Source organism: Pelmatolapia mariae, linkage group LG5 (assembly GCF_036321145.2).
Source record: "Pelmatolapia mariae isolate MD_Pm_ZW linkage group LG5, Pm_UMD_F_2, whole genome shotgun sequence".
Lineage (NCBI taxonomy): Eukaryota > Metazoa > Chordata > Actinopteri > Cichliformes > Cichlidae > Pelmatolapia > Pelmatolapia mariae.
Window position 1 is genome coordinate 1,637,249 of NC_086231.1, and position 9,231 is coordinate 1,646,479.

Below are 9,231 nucleotides of genomic sequence, written 5' to 3' on the forward strand. Positions count from 1 at the left end.
TTGCTGCTACTGATGCAATTTGAATTGATATTTCATCCAAACTTTGGAATAACTCTGATCTATCTGACGGCTTTGGCTGTGAGCGCTTCTGAAAAACTCATCAGGCTCTTTCGCGCAGAACTAGTTTTACCTGGAGACCATCTTAAAAGCACGGTGATCCATCTTGTTGTTATTTTTCCGAGTTTTCTGTTCATAACTTGCCTTACAATTCCACTCATCCATTATCTCCTGTAATACCCAGAGGCATAAATCAGGGAATAGCACTGCTGTGTTGGTACTGTAAAATAAAACAGATGTGATTCTGACTAAGGAGGAGCTGGGGTGGAAGTGGGTTGCAAAGTGGCTGGCAGACACAGAAACAAATAAAATTGTCCACTGAGCTATCAGCTGATGCTGGCTGAACTGGACTTTGAGGCAGGCCCGCTCCCTTTCCCACATCATCAGACATTCGGTGCAATATTATTTAAATAACAGTTACCTCAAAGTAAAATAAAATACAAAGAAAACCCAAAATACAAATATAATTCCTTTTAACAGCAAGAATCTGAGCCCACAGCGACCTTGGCCTATTGCAGCACAACTAAGGGAGGACTCAGGGTCGCCTGATCCAGCCCTAACTATATGCAAAAAGGAAAGTTTGAAGCCTAATACTACAACTACAGAGGGTGTCTGTCTCCTGAATCCAGAAGGCTGTACCTCCTCTTCTACTTTTAAGGAACCATATTCTCCTTCAGCTAAAAATCAATCAAACTCTGAGACACCACCGAGAGTTGAAAGTGGCCCAAATTCTTTTGGCTCCAATAAAAGGCTGAGTGTTGCTGTTCGCTGTTTAACATCCAGCAGACAAGAAGGACTTCTGAGTTAGAAGTGAGCTGTTAGCCTTAGTCTAAAGGTGAAACACCTTATTCAGAGTGAAGGACTTCTAAAAGAAAGCTGAAATGTGCAGCTGTGCTAGCACTTTGGAAGCAAACTGTTCCCAGTATCGTTCATGATGAGGTCTCTGATGGGCAGAGACGAGCTGCGTCATGTGTCGGGACTCACTGTGAGAAAGAATATGAATGCTCAGAAATACAAAAATACAGATGCATCACATTCATACTGAAGGGTTTCTCAGCTATTCCAGACACATCGGTTCCACACACTGATGTCTGACTGTTACACTAACCACAGCGTAACGCTGACCTCGTGCCACCAGTCTAATAAAGCCCAGTCCAACCTCACGGCTTGTTTCAGCGCACTTTCTCATCCCTCTCCACAAATCTCCACCCTAAAGGCCGTGACCTGACATTATTGCTACTGCGTCCTGCTAATTCCAGCCTCTCGCTCTCTCTCGTACCCTCTTTCAGCTCTTTCTCCCTCACACCCGCTCACCTTTTCCCGACTCTCTCCCTCCTCCTCTCTCCATCCTCACAGACTCTATTTCCTGTGGTTTGTCATGGGTCACTTGGCTCATTCTCTTTACGGGTCACATGGCTTTGTCTCAGCCAGTCAGGGGAAGAAAAAAAAACACACAAAAAAGAGGATTCTGGGAGTTTCTTTAATTAGTTGGTACCAGCCTGCTCTCCCTCCTCATCACCCCCGCCAGCACCACTGTCTGTCTCTTGTCATGTGAAGGGAACGTCTGGGGGAGAGGTTTTTACAGCCGCACTACTCTGTAATTCTTTAACAAAGCTAGAAGCCACCAGATTGATTGGGTTTGATGAGCTGTGAAAAAAGAACGAAAGGAAGGAGGGTGAGACGGGGATGTGGACGAAGTCTGATTTGGGTTAGACAGAAAGTGAGACAGAATGAGTGGGAGGAAGGAAGGCAGAGAGAGAGTTGGACTCGGGGAGAGACGGAGAGGGAGGAGAAATGTTAAAGTCCGACATTCACAGAAATCAACGAGCCCGTCGAAAGGACGCGAGGCAGGAGTGCGAAGTGGCGCTAACGTGTTTAATCGTTCAGCAGCGTTTTGTTTCCAGAGTTCAAGTTTGGCGTTTCAGACTCTTAGATAAGCAAGTCAAAGCACAAAGCTTGGTTATTAAATCTCTATCACGTGACCACATCTCGCACACTTCCAGTTTATTTATTTTGCCTCTAGACTCATGACTTTTAAAATTCCTGAATTGTGAAAATGAAACAGACGATTTAATTTGTTTGCTCATAAGAAAAAACGTGCAAAATGGAAAAATATACTGATAACACAAAAAAATAAAAACCTTAGAGTGAGAGGATCACATGGCTGCTGTCAGGAGTATTTTGGATCCATTTATCTGCTTAAGCTTGGATTAAAGCACTGAGTTTACTCTTTAAGTATTTCCATGTAGCCTGAAATGTAAATGATGCTTGTGCAGTCGTTCTGGGTTCATTTACTCAGTGTGTTTGACTTTTATTTAAATATTCTGTGTGATTCGTGGTTTTCTTAGAGTTCATATAAAGTATTTTTAGTGTATTTAGTCTTGTTCTTGGTCCTGGGTTGATTTGGAGTCGAATTCTTCTATCGGTGTTCTCTCCTCCTGTGCCAAGTTTCCTGTGTTAAAGTACCTTCTGTTATGGCTGAGCAGCCGGTGTGTTTGCGGTGTGGACCCAAGTGCAGACACAGAAGAGACAGGACTGAACTTTAACAAAAAGGCGAGCCGTTTATTAGGCTGAAAAACATGAGTACAAAACAAAACACAGGCGAAAACTAAACTGGGAAAAAACTAGACTATAATAACTGTGACCACGAGAGACGTGAACATGATTCTGAGCAGAAGCATGAGAGAAACTATGAGAAAAAACATAAACATGGAACATGAACATGCCCTGGACAGTGGAAAGAGGAAAACAGACGCACCGACACTAAACAGAGGAAGACAGAGGACTTAAATACACAGAGGGGTAATGAGGGAAGTGGAAACACCTGGGAAACACAGCTGACACAAAGGGCGTTTATCAATATGCGTACTTGTGCGTACTTGCATTCTCGTGTACTCGTGATACGTCATCAGTCGGAGACCAAGTACTGTTCCAATTCGAAGTACGCATCACGCCGAGAACGCGAAAAAGTCCCGGATGTGTTCTCGATCCGCCCGTTTTATCGAGCATGCATCGGTGTAGACTTGGGACAGCTATATATCCCAGAATGCATTTCGCAAGACCCCTGTGAAGATGGCCGAGGACAAGACGCATAATTGTAAGTCCAATACCACTACTGTTGTAATATGCAGTGCATTTCCAATGCATAGTTATGCGAGAATATAGTTATGTAAACATCGAATAGTTAGTCAAGTCAACAGTACAGACCCGTATTATAAATTCCCTATGCTGTTTTTGGAGGGGCCCTGCCAAATAGCGAGCACAAGAGGATCGGCATCTCCTTTTGAAATTCCCGCCATCTCAAAAGGATCAGTGTGGCAATTTCAATAGCCAGTCGTCCACACAAATCTTGCATCATCACCAACCTGTCTATCCTATGCTATCCTATCCCATCCTATCCTGTATAATGTTCAAACACCTCAAGTAATGTTTACGTTTGCATCAACAGAAAGTTGTAATAAAGCCGATTGTTTTGCTGTCATTTTTCCCTACTGTTATTTGCTGAGATTGTCAATATATTAATGCAATATGTGATATTGTATATTTAAATCAAGGGACAAGTGAGGAAACGCAGGCTCTCATTGAGTGGCGGGCGGGAAATGAGAGCCTTTTTACAGGAAAAAGAAATACCTGCAAGACTGGATGGGAGTAAGTACTGACTGCTGTTGCTGCTCCCTGTCCACTAGGGAAGGATCAGAGGGGCACATCTTATGATAACTAGCTATCGAAGTGACAGTGCAACATTCTTTTCCCCCAGGGATTTTGTTAGCTCTTCAGGCCTGGCCGTAACACCTAAACAGGCGCAAAAAAAATGGAACAATCTCAAGGCCAAATACAAGGTAATGTACCTGTGCCTATCTGATGTCGTAGACAGGTTCAAAAACAATACCTGTCTACCATTCCTGAAATGTAAGAACGTGTGTCTGCTTATGGTAATCACATGTACTCTGCCATTCAATAATAGAGTAATTGCATCTGTGATAATATGGCAAGCAATACATATTTCCAGGAGCTTAGGGACCCACCCACAGGCAGGGGAGTACACTGTAAAATGTAATTCTAGCTGTTTGTTATTTCAACATATTATTCTATATCAGTTTGACGATAGATGACTGAAGTTGTTGTTATAACATAGAATTACAAGTTAAAAACGTCCCAATTACACCAAAAAAAGCTAACTTGAAAACTCATGTCCAGCTAAATCAGAAACTTATGTGAACTTGACAATGCGGGTAAGTTGAGCACAGCAGGATTCAAAACTGCCTCACGTGACTGCTACCGAGGTGCATCATGGGGAATTGGCGGTTAACGACATGCTCACTTTACTTGGACGTTTTCTAATCGTCTTCTTTGGAATATGCTTTCAAGGTGAGTAACATTGGTTATAACTATAAGGAAAGAGAGCTACAAAAGTTGGAACATGTTTTGAATTTATGGCATGATGTGTGTTTTTCTCTTTTACCGAAATGTTTGCTTTAGCTAATGTAACTTTAGCCGACAAGGTCCAGCTTGTGTGTCATGACCAAACTTGACCTAATAAACTGACATATGGCCTTTTTTATGGGTTTAATGTGGCGCTGAGCAAATCACAAGTATTGTGCCGCTAGCTTTAAGGTTGTGCACTCACCCTGTTGCGATATTAGCAAGCTAACTCAGCTAATTAATAAAGCTTATTTCATATTGTCTCTGTACTTGTAAATTCCTTTCAAGTTCACAGGCTGTTGTATTTTGGTGGAAGTTCATTTTGGCAATATTTCCAATAACTGGCTGGGTTCAAAAAGACCTTTTTGGCAGGACTCGGATGCTTGTTGTCATCTGTTTATCCCTATGTAATCACTTAAGGTGTTATTAACTGCTGCATGCTAAGCTGCAAGAGTGCACTCAGGACTGAGACAAAATATGGTCTACAAACCAGCATTATATTAGTTTTTATCAGATAGTCCTCCAGTGTGCTTATTTTTTGCTTTAATTATATTGTGCAGTTATTTGTTACCCTGAAATGCTTTATGCTTAACAACAGTTCACTATTTTGACTTATTTTTGAACTCTTGTGATCAGTATGACTAGATTGTGTGAGTTTCCATACTAAACGAGCTGTAGTGATAAAATAATTGGCATCAGAGACACTGATTTTTGGCATGGTATACTGCAGAAGTTTTTTTTTTTTTGCATAATTTACCTTTTAATTAAACTGCATTCTCTGTATTGTAACAAAACTAACATTGTTTATATGTCAGAAAATTAGCAAACATGAATAAATGGCGAAAACAATATAATTATAACATATATTTTTATTTTACTTATTTTAGGTCTGTGAAGCCAAACTTGATGCTGGGGATTTATTTTTGTCAGTGGAGTCAAATGGTAAGTTACAATTTGTGCATTTTGTCATACTGGAAACACCTCAGATTATATTGTAATTTAATAGCTCTGTAGAACAAATGATATAAAGATTGTAGTGTCAGGGTACTTCTTAAGAAGTAATATGGCACTATTGATGATCACATGCAGGTGGCATAAACTAAATATTCAGACGTGTTACCAACAAATGATTCATTAACAAAAGCAATGGAGCAGACTGTTTAGGTTCTTGTGGTTGTAATAACATCCATAACTGCAAGTTTGTCATTAATTTATTTTCACAGGTCTAGATGATCACATTTGACTTTGTCATTTAAATGAGGTGGACTTGCAAACTTTGCGCTCTTTGGGGTAAATTGCTGTCCACTACATATACACAGAATCTGCACAGTATTTCAGATCTAAAAAGGGAGTATGTAATGGACTTGCTGGCTTTAATGTAAAAAGCCTGTTGTGTAACTTTAATGAGGCAGTTGGACTAAAACAGTATTGCTCATCAAGGTAAACATCTGAGGAATAAGGAAACTGTTACTTGTCCTTTTACTCAGTGTTCTTTTAATCGCACGTTTACTAAAGTTTTACATCACATAAGTCATTTTCACAATCATTCTACTTTAAAAGATTTCAAGACAGAGCTTATTGTTCTCTGAACTTCCTTGTTTGCTGAACGGCAGGTAAAGTGCATCTTTTTGTTTGTTTGCTTTTGTGTGTTTGTGTTTTCTCTAATGGGCCTCAGATGACTGTTTGCTTAAATTTGGGTCTCAAAGAATCTTTTTTTAATTCTGCCTGTACTCTCCACCCCTCTTCTTCTATTGCTCAGGTTGAAGCAGAATTTGCCCGTCTTACATCTGTTGACCTGAAAGGGTTCCTTTTTGCTGTGCTTGACCATTATGGAGAGGTTCGTGGAGCTGTACAAAATCAAGAGCGGCATAGAAAGGCTAACTAGGCTCATAAGATGCTTCGGAGATGATGTAAGTGTTCAACTGCGAAATCTAATCCTTTGTTTAAGTTTTAGGTTATCCAGTTCAACTGATGAACTCATTGAAAGAAAGCTGATAAGTAAAGTCTGTCATCATATTTCACAACTGGACATTTAGTGTGGTAACTTTTACAGAATCTGTGTATATTGGTGGTAGGTTGGATATCATATTCTACTTGAATGTCCTGATAAGCCTGATTCAAAATCTCCAATGATAATCATATATTGATGGAATTATGCATCAAAAAGCTGTGAATTTGGAGCTGTCTACATGCTTCATAAACACTGTTTAAAAAGTGTTTTTGTTTTCTTTTTGACTTCTTTGACCAGAGCCCTACACAAAGGAAGAGGACAGAGGACCTCATTTTCTAAAGGAAGATCCCTCACACACTTTCAAGACTGTGAAGGTTAGCATTGTTTCTTTTAGTAAATTTAATAATGACAGCACCACAGTGGATTTTAAATTAAAAAGTACATGTGTACTTTTTCCTCACCAAATGTATTATTACAAGATCTTTGACACTGGATTTGGTCTGGGTTTCAGAGAAACTAACTGGCAAGCTAGCATTGATATTATTAGTGTCTTGTGTTTATTCATGTCTTCACCAGGGTCTTTGACATTTCGCTGCTGTACTGTTCACTTCAGCTTTACGTTTGATTTCTCACATTGTATATTGTAATGGCAGAGATATTAGGATATTTAAGGGGCTGCAGTGGCTGCTACAGCTGTGGGGGGCAATACTTTGGTGAAATGTCCTGGACCCTGGAAAAGAGACTGTGTAGACTGGGTAAGCAATTAAAGGTTACTGGCCGAGAGTCATTGGGCAGCTGGGTAAAGGTGGATGTTGATATTCAGTGCCAATTATGCAACCTGTTCAGCCATGTCTATATGCTCTTTTTTCATGCTGTTAATATAGGGGGAAAAAATAAACTTTAATCAATAAACTGATTAAAGAAGCATTGTCTATGGAGCCATAATCTGATCCTGTAGTGTAGCTGCAGTTTGCACATTTCATGTATTCTCAGCCAGATTTGGTTTAGAGCACAGCCAATATTTAGCATAAGTAGATTTAAATTCACACACTGGTGATGGCAAGCTACATTGTAGCCACAGCCACCCTGGGGCGCACTGACAGAGGCGAGGCTGCCGGACACTGGCACCACCGGGCCCTCTGACCACCACCAGTAGGCAACAGGTGAAGTGTCTTGCCCAAGGACACAACGACTGAAACTGTCGGAGCCAGGGCTCGAACCGGCAACCTTCCAATTATAAGACGAACTGTCAACTCTTGAGTCACGATTCAGTCATCCACCCATGTGTGTGAATGACTGAATGTGTAAAGCACTTTGGAGTCCTTAGGGGACTAGTAAAGCACTATACAAATACAGGCCATTTACCATTTAAATTGAAAATTTTGTTTGAATTCTGCAATTGAAGACATGCTCAGTTATTTATGAACATGGTCTTTGTTTAAAGCAAGAAATGGATTTGTAACATGGGGGTGCATATCTCATTCTGAAAAAACTTTAACAACTAATAAGTGTTACCCAAAGCCAATCACCATCATCCAAAGCATCAGTATGGCTCTTCTTTGGAAAGACATGAATTGTTAAGCACACGGGATATTGTGTAATTGTAATTGTGTAATTTTTTTTTTTTTTTTGTCTTTGAACCCTTTTATAGCCGACAGGTATTGAAGACACGTTTTCTAAGAGGATGAAAGTTGGCATTGCGATGGTGAAAGAAGAAGACATCGATGTGTTGGTTGTCCTTGAGGCAGCAGTAATCCTGTCTAATCTGAGGGATGTCTCAAGTGCCATTTCCATGCTGATGGGCCTTCTTTTTGCCCTCAACATACACTATCCAAAGGAACTTAAGGACATCTTTGAAGTCATTCAGAACATCCTAATGAACATTGGTGGAAGGCAGTGCATCTCACTAGTGCATGGTCTAAGAAACAGACTCTTGCAGAAAGCCATGCAGAACTGTAATTGTATGATCCTTAGTGTTAAGGACAGTTTTTATTTTACTGTTTGTTTTTTTATTCTTGCAAGTTCTCATTCTCACTTTTGTATGTCACTAAATGACTACACTTTACATTCCAGATTAGACAATTACTCATTTGTTCATGGTTTAAGAAACTTATGTGAACAACAATATAATGCTGGACTTTGCAGATGCTTATCTCATGCAAGTCAGTAGTTTTTCCTTTGTTTTGCAATTGAGCAGACTCAAACTAATGTTTCTGAAATATCCATATTATCAAATGTTTCAGAAGCATGCAGTCATTTTCAGAGATATTGGTTCTGTGGAATTTGTTGCAATTGTAAACGAAGACAAATACAAGAGTTTGATGTCTTAGTTGTTATAAACTGATCTTTACTGTCACTTATCAAAGGTTTTGTACTGTTTTAATATTTCACATTTTATGCTAACAGGTGTGACTGAGCACAATGAAGTTTAAAAATTTTGCAAATGTAAAGAATAACTTTTCTAAAATAGCAAGTGTCCCGTTGATACATTACATTAATGCAGACTTTATGTTGTTACTTCACAAGAATCACTACTGCTCCTAGAGTATTGGTCAGAATTTCATCTTCACCCAAACTGGGCTCAAGACCAAGTTCAAATTTATTGTTTCACAGGGAGCAGCCTTTGAGTTTTGATGGATTGTGAGCCTGATGAGCTACGTCACTGATTTTTCTGTTTCTCAGATGACTAAGATGGCACAATAAATGGTGAATGTTGGGTGCTCATGAGTAATTGTCTTGTCATGTTCTTAAAACAAACTTTCTGTATGAAATGATCAGATAGACTTTAATGGAATCTGTGG

The 9,231-nt window shown here is 39.7% G+C and overlaps 1 long non-coding RNA gene across 1 annotated transcript; it reads left to right on the forward strand.

The window, feature by feature from the left end:
• Positions 1-6,308: 6,308 nt before the first annotated feature.
• Positions 6,309-8,250, forward strand: LOC134627300 (uncharacterized). Its single transcript, XR_010093890.1, has 3 exons — positions 6,309-6,389; positions 6,728-6,804; positions 8,082-8,250. It is a non-coding gene; the product is annotated as an uncharacterized LOC134627300 (long non-coding RNA).
• The last annotated feature ends 981 nt before the right edge of the window (positions 8,251-9,231 follow it).